Source organism: Penaeus vannamei, chromosome 20 (assembly GCF_042767895.1).
Source record: "Penaeus vannamei isolate JL-2024 chromosome 20, ASM4276789v1, whole genome shotgun sequence".
Lineage (NCBI taxonomy): Eukaryota > Metazoa > Arthropoda > Malacostraca > Decapoda > Penaeidae > Penaeus > Penaeus vannamei.
Window position 1 is genome coordinate 11,572,920 of NC_091568.1, and position 20,889 is coordinate 11,593,808.

The following is a 20,889-nucleotide window of genomic DNA, read 5'->3' on the forward strand; positions in this document are numbered from 1 at the left end:
CCCCTGCAACTCCATATTATATAACGTATATTAACCTCTCAACCCCAAATCAGCCGAGGCAGCAAGAGCAACAGGTGGTCCCTAGAGATGGTGGTTGGCGCTGGGCTGCGCCTGTACTATGAACTACCTCACTCGAGCTGGAGGTCGCTGCTCCCAGCGCAGTCACGACTTTTTGCCGCCTCGACTCGCCGCAACAGAAGCCGCTCCTGCTTCAGCCCCGAGGCCCTTGGAGCGGGATGCTACAGCATGCAGCAGCGCCGACCAGGAAGCCTCGTTTCAGACGGCTGTCGTCGCACGGTAGGATTTCGGAGGAGGAGCCAGCACAAGGCGCACAGAATCAATAAAGACGCATCGTGGCTCTGCGTGTGTGTCTGTAGGGGGGGGGGCATGTGTTGACATGCTCGTGCGGTCGCAGCATCGAGAGCATCGGGGCAGCCTCGGCAGAAAGACACCGGAAAAAGTGGATCTGCGCGAGAGTTCATTGCCTCGGCCGCTGCAAGAAAGGTCTGCGATACAGCGCAGGCAATATCGCATGTGCAGGCGACGTGGGTGTCGTGCGGGAGCAAGGGTTCCGGGCCGCGTGCCGTGCCTGCTGACGACAGTTCAAAGCGGCTGCGCCACGGAGCGAGGATTTACTGTTCGAAAGCGTAGAGGTCCGCTTTATGAGCCGTGCCGTACGCGCCTCGACGTGCAAGCGCATGACTTCGCGAGCGAGTGTGTCGGTTGTCTGTACCCAGGGACAAGAATGCGGTCGCGAGGAAAAAGAGCGCTGCTCCGGCGAGAACCGCAGAGCCCGATGGCGGCGGAGAAAAACACGCAGTACGCGCATTAGCGACGGCATTTGCTTCCTCCCTTCCTTCCGCGCGCAAGCCACAGTGTGCCATTAGGTCGTCTTTTTTCCCGGGCTCTGCACCGCCAGGCGCTCTCGAGTCGTCGCCCTCATCTCGCCGTCGCCGCGAGCGCTCGCAGCTACGACGCCTCTCCTCGTCGGCGGCGGCGCTGGCGGTCGGGTCGCGGGCGTAATTCATACATCCAATCCCATCCTTATAAGCGGCCTGCATGACGAATCGCTAATGAGCATCCTGAGAAGGCCCGAGTACCCAACGACCTCGGGTTCAGCGCGTGGTCCTCGCCGCGCAAACGAAACAAAGCTTTACACATGCGAGGCGACCCCGACGCCTTACGCCCTCGTGCTTGGCGTCCCGGCGACGAGGCAACGACGCCGTGACGAAGGGGGATCCGCCGAGACGACACGACGCTCCAGTTAACCTCCCGCGCTCCGTGAGTGGTCTCTCCGGGCATGTGCCAAACTCCACGAAACGCCTCATGAAGTTGGATGGAAGCGTGCCGTCTGACCTCGTGATTTGACTCGCATACAGGCACAGGGTCTTCTGCCGCCTCATACAGCCATGTCGTGTGTGTTAGGAAGGCTGATATGTGGCTTACATAATCCAACATGATACTGGTGCACTATGACCTGATATATGTCGGGCAACCCTGCCTTGCAACTTTCAAAACGACATGCTGCCTTAACCCGTCTTCTCAGCTCTCTCCCATTCCCTCTCTCGGGCATAAATACACATATATTTGTACCTGCCCACCTACTTAGCACTTATTTTTTCCTACTTATCCACCTATTTGACTATATATATGTGTCAATGCAAAATTTCTATGAAGATATTCCATATTCACATTTTAGGATCTATTAGGCAGAAACCAAATTTCAATCGAAGACAACTCTTATATGGGTAACTGAAAAGGTCGGCGGGTTAGTGAGAGGAGAGCCTAGGGTGAAAAAAGGGTGATAAGGGAGAGAGAGGGGAGATTGGGAGGAAGGGGAGGTGGGGGAAGATGGGGAAGAAGGGGGAGAAGGGAAGGAGAGGTCAGAGGGGGAGAGGGGGAGAGGGGCGAGAAGAAGGTTGAGCAGCGTGAAATCGGGCCAAGCGTGAGATAACTGGGCCAACATAAACACGATATCCACGACGTCGACCTCCCTCTCTCTCTCCTGCCTCCCTCCTCCACCCCTTCTCTCCCTCCATCTCTGCTTCCATCTCCGCCTCGGTCTCCCTCTATCCTCATCTTCCCCCTCTCTCTCCCTTTCTCACTCCCACTACTCCATTCTATTTCTCAATCAGCCCGCTATCTTCCTTCTCTCTCAGCACTCTCCTTCTACCTCTCAATCTCTGTCCCTCTCCCTCCCTTTCTCTCTTTCCCTCCATCTCCCCTACCCTCTCCCTTGCTATACAAATGAACAAATTCCCATTAAACGGAGGCAAATCACATGCCCCACAAGCCAGATGGTGGGGTAAAGGAGGGGAGGAGAGAGAAGGAGGAGGATGGGAGGCGGAGGAGAGAAGAGGAGGAGGAGGATGCGAGGCGGAGGAGGAAGAGGAGCAGAGAAGATGGTGAGAGACAGGCGAAAACAGCCAAGAAAGACAGCGGTTTGGCCACGGCGGGCGATTACCACGAGAAAAGTTTTTTTCTTTTTTTGAAGTTGAGGAGGCAGAGGAGGAGGACGAGGAGGGAGGAGACGGTGGATGATAGAGATAGACAGAAACAAACGAAAATGCACTTAAAACAAACAAACGTGAACACTTCCACCTAACACATGCCCTTCCCCCTTCCCTCCCCACCCCGTTCCCCTTTCCCACTCCCTTCTACTTCCCCTCCCACTCCCTCCTCTTCCCCCTTCCTTCCCCTGCCCACACCCCTCCCTTCCCACCCCTGTCCAGGCAAGAGGGTCATTCACTGAAGCCCCCGCCTTCCTCTTACTGAATATTCATGTCTAGACAGATAACTTCCTTGGTAGATGGAGCTGCCCGGCGAGGGGGGAGGGAGGATAGGGGTGGATGGAAGGGGATAGGAGGAGGAGGAGGAGGAGGAGGAGGAGGAGGAGGAGGAGGAGGAGGAGGAGGAGGAGGAGAGGGGGTTAGGAGGAGGAGAGAAGGAAAGTGGAGAGGGAGAAGGAGAGAAGGAAAGTGGAGAGGAAGAAGGAGAGAAGGAAAGTGGAGAGGAAAGAGGAGGAGGGAAGGAAAGTGGAGAGGGAGAGAGGGATGACAGATAAAAGAGGGAGGGTGAGGGGAAGAGGCAAGAAAGAGATGAAACCGGGAGAAAGGGGGAAGGAGGAGGGAGGACGGAGAGAAAGAGGGAGGGGAAAGAGGCAATGTAGATGAAGGGAAAGAGGGAAGGAGAGAGGGATGTAGATGAAGAAAGAGGGAGGAGAGAGAATGTAGATGAAGAAAAAGGGAGAAGGAAGAGGGCGTGGGTGGAGGGGGAGGGGAAGGAGAGGAGGAGCTGGATAAGACAATACCACACCAGCCGGGATCTTATTGACAGGTGGAGATACGAAGAAAAGGCGGACATTTTCTAACAAAGAGGAAAAAAAAAGACAACAAAAACAACGAAAATAACAACAATGATGCTGTTATCGCTAGTACAATGATACACACAAAAGAGGGAAAGAGGGAGAGGAGGGAAAGACGGAGAGGAAGAGAAATAGGGATAGAAATTGGGGAAGGGCAAAAGAAAAAGGATTAAGAGACAAAGAGATTGGAAGAGGAAGAGGAAAAGAGGGATAGGAAAGAAAGAGAAGGGAGATACTGTGTGTGTTTTGGTTACTATAACTAATGTCGCGTGATCCTATCGCAGACTTTGAATAATATCACCCGAGATAAAATCCAACGAAGAGTAGCTAAACGGTTTCATTTGAGCTCACACCATCCCTTCCCCTCCTCTTCTCCTCCACCTCTCCTCCCTTCCCATCCCCCTTCCCCTCCACCTCTCCTCCCCTTCCCTACCCTCGCATTCCCCTCCACCTCTCCTCCCCTACCCTCCCCTCCACCTCTCCTCCCCTCCCCACCCCTTGCCCCCCCTCCCCTCCCCCTTGCCCTCCTCCTTCCCCTTCCCCCTCTTCTACAAACGAAACGGAACTAATTGCATCGTAAATCTTGTCACATAACACCTTTATCCGAAAGACGCTGAAGACCGGATGAATAGTTGCTTTCTCGGGAAGCTGGATAAGACACAAAAGCGAAGGGAGAGAGAGGGGAGCGAGGGCGAGGGGGGGAGAGAGGAAGAAGGGCGAGGAGAGCGAGGGGGGGGAGAGGAAGGAGGGCGAGGGGGGGGGAGAGAGGAAGGAGGGCGAGGGGGAGGGGGAGGAAGGAGGGCGAGGGGGGAGGGGGAGGAAGGAGGGCGAGGGGGGGGAGAGAGGAAGGAGGGCGAGGGGAAGGGAGGGGGGGAAAGGGAGGGAAAGGGAGGAGGAGGATGAGCAGCCATTCCCTTCACCCTCTCCCTCCCCCTCCTTTTCATCTCTACTAGAAGATAGAGAGAGAGAAAGAGGGAAAGATAGAGAGAGAAAGAGGGAAAGATAGAGAGAGGGAGAGGGAAAGATAGAGAGAGGTAGAGGGAAAGATAGGGAGAGGGAGAGGGAGAGAGAGGGAGAGGGAGAGAGGGAGAGAGAGAGAGGGAGAGAGAGGGAGAGAGAGAGAGAGAGAGAGAGAGAGAGAGAGAGATAGAGAGATAGAGAGATAGAGAGATAGAGAGATAGAGAGATAGAGAGATAGAGAGAGAGAAAGAGAGAAAGAGAGAAAGAGAGAGAAGAGGGAAGGGAACAAACTGCCTGGTGCGGACAGCCACATTCTGGCCGTCAACCCGCACTGGACCTCAAATAATGAAGGGAAAAACTGCCCCGTCATCTCATCTGTCCCTCATTTTCGATCATCCTAACTCATCCTGTCTTATCCTCCTCTCTCCTCTCCTCCTCCTCCCCCCCTCTCTCTCTCTCTCTCTCATCCTCTCTCCTACCCCCCCTTCTATCCATCTGCTCTATCCCTCTCCCATAACACCCACCCTCCATCCCTCTCTCTACAGATCTGCCCGTGGACATGTGCACAGGCGCGGATAAATGCACACAAACACCCACACACAAACACACATCCACACACCCACCTACGAACGCCTCGGAGTCCTGCTTACCCCTCCACTACCCCCCACCCCCTCTCCCCCCGCCCATCCACCACAAGATCCACACTACATCACTGTGACAGCCGCAACATCACGAACGGTCGCGAATAAATCCAAGATGCGGATAAATCATCGAAGGAAATTCTCGGCGCCGGAAACATAACCCGAGAGAGATAACGAAAAAATAAATAAATAAGTAAACGAACGAAAATTCTGCCCCAAGACAACAAAAACGATGAATAATAAATAATGAAGAAGTATATAAACGAATGAATAAATAAATAATATGACGGCCTCAGCAACTTCAAACCCCCCACCCCTTCCCCTCTCCCTCCCCCCTCAACCCCTCAGACGCACCCCCACGGCCCCCGCATCCTTGCAAGCCACCGCCGGGGCCGCCCTGCAACTTGCGCCCTGACCAGGAGGCGCCAGACGCATCCCGCCCGAAGGGGAAAATCGCCGCCCTCAGACACGTCCTCCTCCGCCCTCGCACACGCAGATCCCCTGGCCCATTGCTATCTTTCTCACGATCTTTATTATCATTTCTCTCTTTCTCATTGTCTTTCTCATCATTTCTCTTATTTCTTTTTTACCTTTATTATCATTTCTCTTATTTCTTTATTACCTTTTTTAACATTTCTCTTATTTCTTTATTACCTTTTTAAACATTTCTCTTATTTCTTTATTACCTTTATTATCATTTCTCTTATTTCTTTGTAGCTTTCTGGTTATCTTTATTATCATTTCTCTCTCCTTTCTTTGTACCTTTCTGATTTTTATCATCATTTCTTATTTCTTTGTACATTCTTTTTTTAATTATTATCTTTTGTTCTTCTATCCCTTTCGTAATTATCAACTTTTATTATTCTATATTTACTTTATATGTTTTACTTTTTCAATTCTTTTCACTATCAATATCTTCACTTTGTATGTTGTTATGTTTTTCTATCTTGATTATTATCTTTTAATTATCTATCTCCATTCATCCGCTCAAGAACTGCATTTGCATTTTTTCTCTTTTTGACAGATTCATCCTCTTCTTTCTTAATTCTTGTTCGCAAGATATGTGAATGGAAACTAAAAAAGTAAGGTGTGGAAGGAAGGGGGAAGGAGGGGGGAAGAAGGGGAGACGGAAAATGGAGAATCAGAGAAGGATAAACGGGAGAAGGGAGAAAGAGGGAAGAGGGATGAGAATTTAAAATAGAAAAAAAATACTTGGGAGAAAAAGACCCAAACGAAGAAAAAAGAAAAAACACACCCAGTGAAAAAAAAAAAAAAAAATACAACAAAGAAGACAAAACCCACCCAGTGAAAGAAGAAAATACAACAACAACAACAACAACAGAACTCCACCGAAACCGGCAGAAAGGCGGACATTTCTGCAAGCAAATGGCCAACTCCAAACAGGTATGGCGAAGAGGGGGGCATAAAGAAGCCGGCAGAGTACTCAAGAATGACATTAAAGGCCGGTTGGGGCTACTATCTGCTGGGGGAGGAGGAGAAGAGGGGGAGGGGAAGAGGGGGAGGAGGGGGAAGAGGGGAAGAGGGGGAGGAGGGGGGCTATGGGGAGAATGGTACGGGGGAGGAAGGGGGGGGGAGATGACAAGAGGGAGAGTTGAGGGTGACAGGAATGGAGGGGAGAGTGAAGGGAGGGGGGGGGGGGATGAGTGGAGGGAGAGGAGAATGAAGTGGGAGGGGGGGGGGGGGTGGAGTGAAGTGATGGAGGGGGAATGAGCGGAGAGTGAAGTGAAGTAGAGGGGGTGGAGTGAAGTGAAGTGGAGGGGTGCGTGGAGTGAAGTGGAGGGAGGTGTGGAGTGAAGAGGAGAGTGAAGTGAAGAGAGTTGCAGTGGAGGGAGAGTGGAAGACAGGATGAGAGGAGCAGAGGGTAAGACGTGAGAGGTGGGAAGGTGAGGGAGATAGCGAGGTGAAGTGAGGAGGACAGATAGGGGGCACATGATGCTACGAAAGAAAGAAACAAAACATCAAAGAACATGAGAGAGAGAGAGAGAGAGAGAGAGAGAGAGAGAGAGAGAGAGAGAGAGAGAGAGAGGAGAGAGAGAGAGAGAGAGAGAGAGAGAGAGGAGAGAGAGAGGAAGAGAGAGAGAGAGGGAGAGAGAGAGAGGGAGAGAGAGAGAGGAGGAGAGAGAGAGAGGGAGAGAGAGAGAGAGGAGAGAGGGAGAGAGAGAGAGAGGGAGAGAGAGAGAGAGAGAGAGAGAGAGAGAGAGAGAGAGAGAGAGAGAGAGAGAGAGAGAGAGAGAGAGAGAGAGAGAGAGAGAGAGAGAGAGAACGAGAGAGAGCACGAGAAAGAGAACGAGAAAGAGAACGAGAAAACGAGAAAGAGAATGAGAATGAGAGAACGAGAACGAGAAAATGAAAAACGACTGAGAAAAGACCAGGATAAAAGCAGACGAGCCGACACGATCCCGACGCGATCGAACCGAAGCACCCCGGATCCCCAACGCGTCCGAATCCCAACGAAAATTTCTGAAGGAGGAGGTCATTGCCTCACCAACACCCCCTCCCCTCCTTCCCTCCTCTCCCCCCTCCCCTCTCCCCTACCCCCCACCCCGGTCAACAAAGCTCCTTAGCACTGGAGTGTTACAATCTGTCCGGCCCAACACTTTTATTTTCACCGATACGATAATCGCGAGAGAAAGAATGCAACAGAGAGAAGAGAGAGAGAAAAAGAGTGAATAAGAAAAGGAAAAAAAAAAATTATACTTGTTTGCATTGTCTATTTTTCGCTTTGTGGATATTCTTTTGACATTCCTACTTGGAGAGAACTATTTTACCTGCATTTTCTCTCTCAAACAAATTCCTACCATATGGACAAGAATAATAATAATAAAAAAAAAAATGTTACGACGACAAAACAATAATAACAGTAATAATGGTCCCAAATCAACAAACCAGAACGAACTGAAATTACATTTTTTCCCCGTCTGTGAGGCTTCATTAACCCAAAATTACCCTCCCCCTCAACACCCATTATCCATTAACAGACTACCCCTCTCCCTTCTCCCCCTCCCCTTCTCAATTAACCACCCATCCGCTAATGACAAATGAAATCTTAATCCCACAAAGAAAATAATCATAAAAAAATAATCATTAAAAAAGTGAATACAACAAAACCGTCAACAGCGATCCATAAGCCGGTGGTTCTGCCCCGCCCAGAGAGAATCCAGCCCGAAACTGAACGGCAGCAACAGCTTTGCAACTCTTTGTACATCAGTCAACCAAAGAACAGGTTCGATCCCCCCCTTATCCCCCCCCCCTCTTCTTAATCCCCCCCCTTACCCCTCATCCCTCTCCTCTCCTACCCTTACCCCCCCGTGATCTTCTTTTCCTAGCATGCTATTACTATGGCTTGCACTTTACACGGCCGAAAAGATGACTAGCACTTACTCCAGTTCAATGCAAGATCGAGTATGCCGATGATGGTAATGATGGAGATGAAGACGATGGTGATGATGGAGATGAAGAAGATGATGATGATGATGATGGAGATGATGATGCTGCTGCTGATGGAGATGAAGATGATGGTGATGATGGAGATGAAGATGATGATGTAGATGATGATGATGGAGATGAAGATGATGATGAAGATGGTGATGAAGATGATGATGATGGAGATGAGGATGCTGCTGATGGAGATGGAGATGAAGAAAATATATCCTCGAAAGCTCAAGTGAAAAGAAAATTGTTGAGATTTGGGCCTCGATCGACCCTGAAAATGCAAGAGATTTTAATCGATTCCGAAGGAAAATTAAAAGCCGTTAATTACTCATATTTTCCATATTTGTCTGCTTGTCTTCTTTCTATTCCTTGTTTGTCTGTCTTTATCTTTATACATCTATCAAATCATTTACTGAACAGGAGAGGGACCAACTCTCCCTTATGAGTAGTTGAAAGAAAGTGAGAAAGAATGGAGGATGAAAGAGAAAAGAAAAGAGAGAGACCAGAGAAGCAGAGAGAATAGAGGAAAGAAGTGTAGAAGAAAGAAAATCTCAAAAGCCAAAAAAATAAAAGATTTACTATATAAACACAAAATAAAACAAACGTTCAACCTGGGCTCAACTCAACTGACCCCCCCCCCCTTTCCCCTCTACAACCAACAACCAACCAACCAAACAGACAAGAGAAAAAAAACGAGAGTAATAGTAAAGTCCCCCCCCCCCCGCCCCCTCCAAGCACGGCGATTCTCACAGCCTCGCAACCGCCCCATCAGGCACCCGCGGGCCGTGACGCTCCCGTGCAAGGAAAGAACAGCAAGAAGAGAGCAGCCTCGCTAACGCTATTGTTATCCGTCCACAATACGCGTCCAGCCCCGGGAAATAAGGCTGGGCTAAGTGGCGTCAGCTCTGTGGGTCGCTGTTAATTTCCCTCCCTCGGTCCCTCCTTCCCTCCCTTACACCACCCTTCTCTCCCTCCCTCTCTCGGTCCCTCGGTTCCTCCTTCCTCCTTCCCCGCGGTCCCCCCTTCCTTTTCTCCCTTGCCCCTCCCCTCGCTCCCTCCCTTGCCCCTTCGCTCGCTCCCTCCCTTGCCCCTTCCCTCGCTCCCTCCCTTGCCCCTTCCATCGCTCCCTCCCTCCCTCCCTAGGTCCCTCCTTCCCTCTCTCTCTCCCTTAGGCCCTCCTTTCCTCCTTCCCTCTCCCTCGGTTCCTCTTTCCCTCCCTCCCCTACAATGATAAAAGGAAATGGAAACAAAGAAATAAATTTGTGGGATATGTATAAGGCCGCTTTCCATTAGAATTACGGGTGTGAGTTTTTTTGTTTTTTTTTTACTCGACCTTCCTTTCTCTCTCTTCCTCTTCCTATTTCTGAATCTGTCTCTCGGTCTGTGTCCCTTCCTTCCCTATCCATTTCTCTCTCTCTCTCCTTTATCCTCCTACCTTTTTCTCTCCCTTCCGCCTTCCCTCTCTTGCCTCTTTTGTCTCCTGTCTCCCTCCTTCCTCCTCTTCTTACACCATTCGTCATACCTAAGGTCGCCAGTAGCCTTTGCCCAAGTCCATGTGTGCCCCCTATCCCCCCCCCCCCCATCTAGCCTGAGTCCGCAATATGCAGTATTTCAAACTTTACGAGTTTCGCCCTTAAGGATAGCGTCGGCGGCCGATTATTAACCTGCCGTAAACATATCAGAGGCAGGAGAAAGGGATAAATTAAATCAGAGTGGGGATAAGAGCTAAGATGCATTACCCAACGAAATGGGAGAGGGAGAGGGGAGGGAGAAGGAGAAGGGGGAGAGGGAGGGAACAGGGAGGGGAGGGAGAAGGAGAAGGAGAAGGGGAGGGAGGGAAGAGAAGGAGAGGGAGGGAGGAGAAGGAGAAGGGGAGGGAGAAGGAGAAGGAGAGGGAGGAGAGGGAGATGGAGAGAAGGAGGAGGGAGGGAGATGGAGGAGGAGGAGGAGAGGGAGATGGAGAGAGAGGAGAGAGAGAAGGAGAAGAGAGGAAAAGAGAGAAGAGAGAGAGAGAGAAGGAGAAGGAGAGAAGAGGAGAGAGAGAGAGAGAGAGAGAGAGAGAGAGAGAGAGAGAGAGAGAGAGAGAGAGAGAGAGAGAGAGAGAGAGAGAGAGAGAGAGAGCCAACCAGTCTATATGTCTAGTTCAACGTATCATCTTTTCTCAAGAGTCAAAACACAGCGGACAGACAACCGACAAGCGCACATTCCAACGTATGGGATACTTCTTCACGCTCACAGCACACTTACACGGCCGCCTGTCATTGTTTGAATAGAGTGAATCATGCGGCAGTGAATGCGGGTTATTCATTAGTACAGCCACAAAACAAAGAAAACACGAAACTCGTAAAATAATCGACTTTTGTGACGTCATCTTCAGAAAGAGCTCTAGTGGGAGGGAAGGGGAGGGGCGAGGGAGGGCGTGGAGGGAAGATATAGGAGGTAAGGGGAAGGATAGACAGAGGGAAGGAGGATGGGGAGGGGCGAAGAAGGGCGTGGAGGGAAGATATAGGAGGTAAGGGGACGGATAGACTAGGAGGGAGGGAGGATGGGGAGGGGCGAAGAAGGGCGTGGAGGGAAGATATAGGCGGTAAGGGGACGGATAGACAGGGGAGGTGGGAGGGAGAAGGGAGGAGGGAGGGAGGGATAGTCATTCAAATGTGACGTCACACTTGCAACCGCTTAAAGTACACCTGTCGCTGTACATACGTTTCGATACACCTGCACCAGTCACCAGTTGGCAAATTTTACCGCTCATTTCGTAGTGAGGAAGAGAGAGACGGAGGGAAAGAGGAGAGAGAGAAAAAAAATGTGCAGCTGAAGGCCAACAGCGTTCTGTGTGGAAGAACAAATTACCATGGAATGTAACCACAGCTGTAATCTGAATCTGAGAGGAATATTCAGAGGAATCCATCAAGCCATGTGCGAGTATCAAGAAGACCCAAATATCATGGCATTATCCGCTCCCGTTTTTGAAACAGACACTCCCATCTGCCATGAAACCCGTTCTATTGGCTACCATCAACCAGATTAGGGTTTTTTCCAGCGTCCAACCATGCCCAAGAAAATGCGTAGAAGAAAGCTTGTCTTAAAAAAAAAAAATCCAAATTTATTCAACACAGGTAGAGGAACGGAGCAGATGAGGGGAAGCGAAGTCCTACGCCACCGCCCGAGGCATTCTCTCCCCCCCCTCCCCCTAAACGCCTCCCCCCCCCGCCCCGCACACCTACCTTGGAGGCGGGTGGAGAGTTTCTGCTTCAGAATTTTGTTCTATTTACGCCGCTTTCGTAATGAAGTCGACGCGGTGCAACGAGCGTACTTGAATAACGTAAATCCAACAGAAACCTCTCACCAAAAACAGAAAAAGAATTTCGGTGAGCGGAAAATCCCTTATACGCAAATAATAAAAATAAAAAACGGAGAAAACGGCATCAGCGTTTCACCTGTCCGCGTCCATCCCTTACCCTCTCCCCCTCTATCTCTCCCCCACTCCCCCGTTCCTCTCCACCCTCTCCGCCTCCCCCCCTCCCGCTCTTCTCCTTTCCCTACACACCCCCTTTCCCTTCTCCGGCTCGTCCCTCCCACACGGTTTCCCTCCATTTTTTTCACCTCCTCCCTTGTCTCCTCGCCGCTTAAAAAACAATCCTAGATGGCGTTAGTGCAGAACTTCCAACAAAGAGGCCATTGATAAAGAGAGAAAAAAGATAAACAATCAACTCTTCTCTTACAATAAACTACTACCTGAGTACATACTGCTAAGTGTCCACAAACCACGCGTTAAATACAAAATGAGAGCGAATGAACGGTTCATATCTAACGATTCCACATTTTGAAAAATAAAAGTCATCTGCAGATATATTATTACAAATTACCAAGATAAAAACAAGCCTTAAACTATATTTACCTATTTACACGCGAGTATTTAGGAAATGTAGGAAAACACAAGAGGCAAGTGGAAAAGCCTCGATCTTTATCCGAAAACGACAACATAAGCTTGTCCTCACATGACTGGGTTCGCTAGTACCAACTCAGGCTTGAGACTCAGGAAACTTACTTAGCGTTATGCCTAACCTGCTATGAAATGCTGGCAGTGTTCGAAAAACGCTACAACCTACTTTCTGTGCACCGAAGTTCATACTCGTAAAAAATATGAACGCCCTGGGAAAACCGAGTATGTAAATAAGGAGCCGAAGCTGTAGCCGCGGCTATGCTTGCGGACACGAGACATGGTTGCGTGGGGCCTGGAATGAAGTTTCTCGACTAAAACGCCCTGAAAACTCATCAACATTCAAACACCAGCCCGTGCCCTGCTTTCACCCAGACACCCGATGCATTTCTTAACGATTAATGAGTCATTATATTGCTCAGTTTCTCTCGCACTCCAGAGGACTCCATTAATCCCCAAAAAGAAACCCTCGCTGGCAACCGGGCCCGGCGGGACGCTCTCAGACCACAAACACAACACTCGCGCCAGACGATTTCGTGTGGGCGGAAACCTACAAACAAAATGATGAACCCTTCAAGTAAATGCTTCTTCGCGTTGCATCACGAACATCTATGCGCGAGTAAACGAATTCGTGCGGGAGTGAAATGAAAAAGAAAAAGAACGAGAGTGGCAAAGGCGCTCGAAGAGGCTAGCACGGCGTCTGTCTCTTGCGCACCTGTACGCGCAGACTTCCGGCCAGCGCTATCACGACACTGGCTGTGAATGGCATCCCTTGGGAGGAATTCCCACGATGCCTCGGGTCGGTTCCCTGCTATTTTTCCATCTTGTTTTTCGGAATTAATTTCTACAAACGAAAACCGTCTCCGTATCTGTCAAGATAGACAAAAACAAGCACATGACCTGATTTCGGAGTCGAACCGTGCAAGCATTTTCTTACAGTTTCAATCTTTCTCGTTACATTTTCCCCTACACTGTAACAAACTTCCAAAACAACAATGGAAAAAAGGATGAGTAACAATAATTGCTTTACCAAATTAAAGGAAATCGAAATACAATCACCAAATGCCAGTCCAAAGTGGAGTGTCGAAAGAAATTTCGTCAATGGAAAACGAGGAATAGAGAGAGGAGGGGAAAAACGAACCCGCCAGGTAAGGTACCTTTTCTCTTGGCTGAGTAGCTATGCGTCTACCTCAGGCAATGCAATTATACTAATCACGCGTTAATGAGCCAATTATCGGGTCCACTAACTAAAACAGCTAATTCCACAAGCATTGAAAAAATATATAAAAAAGATCCAGCTTAGCGGGGTCCGACAATGGTCGAGTGTAAAGCAAGGGGAAAAAAATCTTGAAAGCCACAATACGACACCCGACTCGAAAGAAACGACCCCGAATACACCCGGCATCCCATCCTCCCGACGAAATTACACCCAAAACACGCACACGAGTCGTAACACCCCTTAACGAAAGACGAAACAACCGCGGATGGGGACAGTTCGAAAAATCGGGGTTGTGGAGTTCGGCCGCTGGGTGCTGGGCGGGGAGACTCAGACGCGCCGCAGGTAGTGATCCATCCTTGCGCATGCGACCGTTAGGCAGGACACGATCGCCCAGGCATTTCCTTGCTCAGATTGGTCGCCGGATTGCATCAAAAGACACACATGGCAGAAGCACCTTTCACTCGAGCGCCGTAGTACGGGCAGGAAACAAAGATCTTGGTCGAAAAGGACGAAAATGGCATCGCTTGCCAAGACGACGGAGTCCCGCGAACAAAGCCAAAAATTACCCTCTGAATCGCGGATTTGTATCGCGCGGAGAAAGAGACGAAACGCGAGAGCGGATTCTAGCAAGGTCATGCATGATATTAAACTATCTGTTAAGTAAAGGGAAAAAAAGTGTGGTGGCGGAGTGGGGTTGCGAAAGGAGGGGGATAAAAGGGCTAAGGAAGAAGAAGACGAAGAAGAAAAAGAAGGAGGAGGAGGAGAAGAAGGAGGAGGAGGAGAGGAGAGGACAGGGGAGGGAAGGGCAAGGGAGAGGAGAAGGCAGGGGAGGGTAGGAGAACGAAGGAAAGGGATAAAAAAGGAGAGGAAAACGCAGAGAAGGAGAAGGAAGGGAAGGGGAAAAGGTTCCGCGAGTTATCGCGAGTTATCGCCGCCAGCCAACCTGCCATGACCTTCCAAAGTGGATTTTTTCCCCCGAAATGTCTTTTACGCGCCCACCCTCACGACACACTGCAAGGGTGACGAGGGTGTCGAAGAACTTGGCCAACCGCGCGAGATTAGTATGTGAAAGTGGAGCGAGACACGACACACAAGAAAAAAAAGAGAAAAAAAATACTCTGCCGATGATGAAAGATGTCAAGAACTCGACAATATTTTTGAAGAAATAAAAGGAAAACAAGTGATAATCGGGAAAACGATTTCCATTGCATCGATGCGATTCATTCAAATGACGAAAGAAAATTAAAGTGAAAAAAAAGCGAAGCGAAAGAGATAACACGGAACAAAATAAAAAAAATACACAAAAATAAACAACGATACGATAACAAGAACAAACAGCGCTTATGGAACACTTAAAGGGGGAAGGGGGAACGGGGGAAAGGGAGCTAAGAAGGGGCCGGGGCACTTTAAGAGAACCCGTTGGCCACGGCGGGGTCATGAGCCGGGAAGTGGCGGATTCACTGGTTCCTTGAGGTAAGAAAAAGGAGGTAGAGAGGGGTGAGAGGGAGAGGGAGAGAGAGAGAGAGAGAGGTGGGAGGGAGAGAGAGGGGTGGGAGGGAGAGAGAGGGGGGGGGTGAGAGGGAGAGAGAGAGGGGGGGTGAGAGGGAGAGAGAGAGGGGGGTGAGAGGGAGAGAGAGAGAGGAGATGAGAGGGAGAGAGAGAGGGGGGATGAGAGGGATAGAGAGAGGGGGTGAGAGGGAGAGAGGGTGTGGGATGAGTGAGAGAGAGAGAGAGAGAGAGAGAGAGAGAGAGAGAGAGAGAGAGAGAGAGGAGAGAGAGAGAGAGAGAGAGAGAGAGAGAGAGAGAGAGAGAGAGGTGAGAAGGAGGGAGGGAGAGTCAGATAGACAGACACGAATGAAACGTCATGCAAATGAGAATGCCATGACATGAAAACATCAATCAATAAAACAAGAACCTTGCTAAGAAAGCAGAGCTGGGCATGAGTAACGGAGAGTTGGGAGGAGGGGAAGGGGGAGGGGGAGGAGCAACGGGGTATGCCCAGGGGAAGGGGGAGGGGAGGAGCAACGGGGTATGCCCAGGGGGAGGGGGGAGGGGGCAGAAGAGGGATGGTATATCCAAGGGGAGGGGTGTAAGGGGCAGGAAAAGGGGATATGTCGGGGAGAGAGGGAGAAGGGCATGAGAGAGAGAGGGGGAGGGGGTATATTCAGGTATCTTGAAGCCACACTAGGTGACCACACAGAGGGGGTACGGGGGTAGGGGGAAGGATAACACCTTGGGTTAACAAGGTGGACTTGTGAGAGGCGAAGGAAAGGAGGAAGGAGGGACACACACACACACACACACACACACACACACACACACACACACACACACACACACACACACACACACACACACACACACACACAGAAAAAAAGAGGTGGGACCGGAATAGAGAAAGGGAGGAGAGATAGAAGGACACGATAACATACAGAGAGGGAGGAGAGGGGAGGGTGAGAAGAGTCAGTATCATTCTGGAAACCACAAAGAGTCATCATGGGGGGAGAGGGGGAGGGACAGGGGGTAGGGGAGAGGGGGGTAGAGGGAAACCACAAGGAGTCCTGAGGACCACTGAAAGGAAATTTTGGTGGGATGGAAGCATTAATTAGAAAATAATGAGGAAGGAATACAAGGACAAAGTGAGAAGAGAGAGGAGGGAGGAGGGAGAAAATGGGGAATAGGGAGAAAGGGGGAGAGGGGCGGAGAAAAAAGGGGAAGTAACGAATGGAAATGGCGTGCAAAGAGGGATAGAGTAAAAGACTAAGAAATACAAAAAAATGAGAGGGGAAAGAGGGAAAAGGAGAGAGACCAATGTAGAACAGTGAACTGTATATATATATATATATATATATATATATATATATATATATATATATATATATATATATATATATAGAGAGAGAGAGAGAGAGAGAGAGAGAGAGAGAGAGAGAGAGAGAGAGAGAGAGAGAGAGAGAGAGACAGAGAGAGAGAGAGAGAGAGAGCAAGAGCGAGACAAATAGACAGAAAAAGACATAAAGCGAGAGCCCGCGCGAGAGCCGCCCACCGTCGAGGAGGGCGCGACGCGGGGAGAGCGGGCGGCAGCGAGAAGAACCGCAGTCATGAGCGTCGAGGGGTTACGAACCTTTGGAACCAGTTCAGCGCGTCTGCGTCACGCCGGGCGGCCAGTGGGCGGCGTGAATCAAATCCCAGGTTGGCGTCAAGCTCTCACAATGGGCGGGTGAACGACCTATGACACTGCGAGGGCGGGAGATCGACCGTGCTAAAGACAAGTCGAAATGGTCGCGGGATCTTTTTCTTCTCTTTCTTCTCTTGCTTCTTTTTCTCTTTCTTCTTTTTATTATTATTTTTTCTTCTTTTTATTATTATTCTTATTATCATTATTATTATTTTTTTCTTTTTCTTCTACTTTCTCCCGAAGTGAATTAAGGCGGGAGGGTGGACAGAGGAGAGAGAGAGAAAGGAAAGGAATATATTTCTGGTTATCGAGCGGTAGAAGAGGACGGGAGACGACGGAGAAGAAGAACAGAAGAGAGTGGAAGAGAGGAAACAACGAAGGCGACGAACGCAGCGTATACAATATATACTACTAATAATAACAATAACGATAAACACGATAATAAACGATAATAAGCATAGACACCGATAATAATAACGGCTACAATAACAAAAGCAAAACGAAGAAGACACAAACGAAGAAGAAAAAGAGGAGAACAGACGAAGAAGAGAGAGAGAAAAAAAGAAAGACGATCCAAGCCATCGTCGGCAAATTCAAGTTCATTTATCAGCGTGATTACCATAAGCCCAAGGCGCATCTCCACGCCCAAGGGAGCTCCTGCTGGGTCAACGCTCCTCCTGGATCGTCCAAAGGCGCCCGGTGACCACAAGGAGGGAAATGAGGAGGTGGAGGAGGAGGAAAATGAGGTGGAGGAGGGAAATGAGGAGGTGGAGGAGGAGGGAAATGAGGAGGTGGAGGAGGAGGAAAATGAGGAGGTGGAGGAGGAGGAAAATGAGGAGGTGGAGGAGGAGGGAAATGAGGAGGTCGAGGAGGAGGGAAATGAGGAGGTCGAGGTGGAGGAGGAGGAAAATTAGGAGGTCGAGGTGGAGGAGGAGGAAAATGAGGAGGTGGAGGAGGAAAATGAGGAGGTGGAGGAAAATGAGGAAGAGGAGTAAGTGGAGGAGGTGGAAGAGGAGGAGGAAAATGAGGAGGTGGAAGAGGAGGAGGAAAATGAGGAGGTGGAGGTGGAGGAAAATGAGGAGATAGAGGAGGATGTGGAGGAAAATGAGGAGGTGGAGGTGGAGGTGGAGGAGAGTGAGGCAGAAGCTTTGGTGGAAGGGAGGAAAATATGGAAGAAGTGGAAGTGGAGGTGTAGTAGAATGAGGAAGTGGGAGGGGGTAAGAAAAGAAGTAGAGGTAAAGACAATGGTGGAAGAAAAGGGAGGAAGGAGGAGGAGAAAAAAGTAGGAGGAATGGCTTTAATAACAGCAACAATAAAAATAACAATAATAATGACAATAATAATAACAAAGACGAAGGGCAAAGTGGGCCGAGAAGCGATACAAAAATAAAGAGAAAGAGAGAGAGAAAAAAATCCAATATTCCTTTTTTTTGCACTTCTACGTAAATCTTCTCTCCAACCTCAAGCAAACCAAGTGCTTAGCGCCGCCACAGCAGAGCATGCTAATCAGGCAGATTATGAGGGGGAGGTGAGGAGGGGGAGTAGAAGGGGGAGGTGAGGAGGAGGGAGTAGAAGGGGGAGGTGAGGAGGAGGGAGTAGAAGGGGGAGGTGAGGAGGGGGGGAGTAGAAGGGGAGGTGAGGAGGGGGGAGTAGAAGGGGGAAGGTGAGGAGGGGGGAGTAGAAGGGGGAGGTGAGGGGGGGGTAGTAGAAGGGGGAGGTGAGGAGGGGGGAAGTAGAAGGAGGAGGAGGAGGAGGAGGGGGAGCAGAGTGGTTATAACATGCAATGGTTCCTCATGACCGAAAACCATGAAATTCTCATGGGGGGCGGAGGGGGAGGGAAAAAAGTCTCGTGATTAAAACGCATTTGCATACATTTTCCCGTCCTCGTGATTGGAGCGCCGTGAAAAGAGCGTCAATAAGCGATGTCGAATGTCACGTCACGTGACTCGGCTACGATTGGCGTCTTCAGGAGTCTCTCGAGAGAATAGACAAAAGGAAGAAGAAGAATGGAAAAGCAGGAGAAGAAGAATGGAGAAGAAGAAGAATGGAAAAGCAGGAGAAGAAGAATGGAGAAGCAGCAGGAGAAGAAGAATGAAGCAGCAGAAGAAGAAGAATGGAGAAGCAGAAGGAGAAATAGAATGGAGAAGCAGAAGGAGAAAAAGAATTGAGAAGCAGGAGAAGAATGGAGAATCAGAAGGAGAAAAAGAATGGAGAAGGAGAATAATAATAATAATGTTGATGAAAAAGAAGCAAAACAAAAAAAGGAAGAGAAAAAGAAAAAAAGAGGAAAAAAAGAAAAGAAAAGCGGTGTACAGTTAAATCTCCCCTTTCCTCTCCTCTATCAATGATGCACACACAAAATTCAAGTAACTGGATTCGACAAGCGCCTCCTGTGCTGCAAGGTGGGTGAGACGTCCTGTTGCAAAGCGGTCGACCCTTTGCCATCCTGCAACATACCGGTAGCTGAAGCAATATTTGCAACTCGTTTGGTGCAAGGAACAGAGAAGGGAAAGCCACTCGGAAGACCAAGGAAAATGCAAATTTACGTTCACACCAGAAACACAAAGAAAGGAAAGTGGAAGAAAGAGAAGGGAAGAAAGGGAAGAATGGTGGGGAGAGAAGAGAAGAGGGGAGGGGAGAGGAGAGGAGTAGAGGGAGAGGGGTAAAGGGGAGGGGGAGAGGGGTAAAGGGGAGAGGGGGAGGGGGAGAGGGAGAGGGAGAGGGAGAGAGAGAGAAAAAGAGAAAGGGAGATAAAAAGAGAAAGAGAGAAAAAAAGAGAGAGAGAGAGAGAGAAAGTAGGGAAGCAAAGGAACTTAACGAAATCCGTGCATGCCACCAAGCCGCCCAGACACGAGGCGTGAAGGAAGCACACACACAAGGCGAGTTTGCAGCAAGCAGGGTGGGCGTCCGTGAGCAATCAGAATGGGTGGGCGTGAACAGCGTATGCGTCCGTGTGCGTGAATGTGCGTGGAAAGAAAGAGGGGCGCACGCCGTGGCCAATCCGAGGCGACCAGCGTTAAATAGTCACGTCTGAAGTAGCGTTATACGCAACGCACCGTGGTACGTCGATGGCGCAGGCGTGTCGGGGAGGGGGAAGGGGTAGGGGGTGGGGGTTGGAAGGGGAGAAATGGGGGTCTCGGTGGGGTGGGGGGCGTTGAGCAAAGGGAAGAGGGAAGGGGAGGGAGGAAAAGGAGAACTAGGATGAGGAGGATGATAATGAGGAAGAAAAGAAGGGAAAGCAGGAGGAGGAGATGAAATAGGAGGAAAAGGGGGAAGGAAATTGGAAAGGAGAAGGCGAAGGAAAATGAAAAGGGGAAGGAGGAGAAGGAGAAGGCGAAGGAAAATGAAAAGGGGAAGGAGAAGGAGAAGGAAAAGGGGAAGGAGAAGGGCGGAAGGGAAGGTGGAAGGGGCGGGGGGACGACGCCGGGCGCGAGGGCGTGACCGAGTGGTCAAACCCCTCTCCGAAGCGACTTTCGCACACCGAACGGCGCCAACGACAGCCGCGTGGCACCGACGGAAGGCGTGGAAGAATTTCCCCGACGCGAGCTGGATGAGCGTGTGGGTGAACGGACTTCCTCGCCGTCCAGGGGCGATGAGGCGCGCGGCGAGGAAGCGCCATGCATGAGGAGGAAGTATTGTGCGCGGCGAGGAAGCGGCCTGGTAGGAAGGCCTGTATTGTGAGGAATCGCTGCATGTGGCGAGGCCCGTGCGGTGAGGAGGCGCGGCCTGGCTCGAGGGGATTCTCATTCAGACGTGCGCGAATAATGCCGGGATGATGAATGCGGTGAGGATAAATCCGCCGGGTGAGTGTAATGAGTGTGGTGAGCGCCGGAATACGCACGCTGCGACGGGGGAAATTGGGAGGCCAAGCGATCCCGACGTGAAAGGAATGTTATAACGTCTTAGCTTATAAATGCAAAGGCAGGGGAAATAGCCGCTGCGGCAAACCGCAATGGCAAGGCTATAACAAGGCTCGCGTAAGTAGAAAGATAGAAAGATAGATAGGCAGTGAGACGGACAGACAGATTGACAGACACACACACACACACACACACACACACACACACACACACACACACACACACACACGCACACGCACACGCACACGCACACGCACACGCACACGCACAC

The 20,889-nt window shown here is 50.1% G+C and overlaps 1 protein-coding gene across 4 annotated transcripts in view; it reads right to left on the reverse strand.

Annotated features, from left to right (window-relative positions):
• fus (epithelial splicing regulatory protein fusilli) overlaps nt 1-20,889 on the reverse strand; it is a 196,649-nt gene that overhangs the window by 134,738 nt on the left and 41,022 nt on the right. The gene's annotated exons all lie outside the window — the stretch shown is intronic.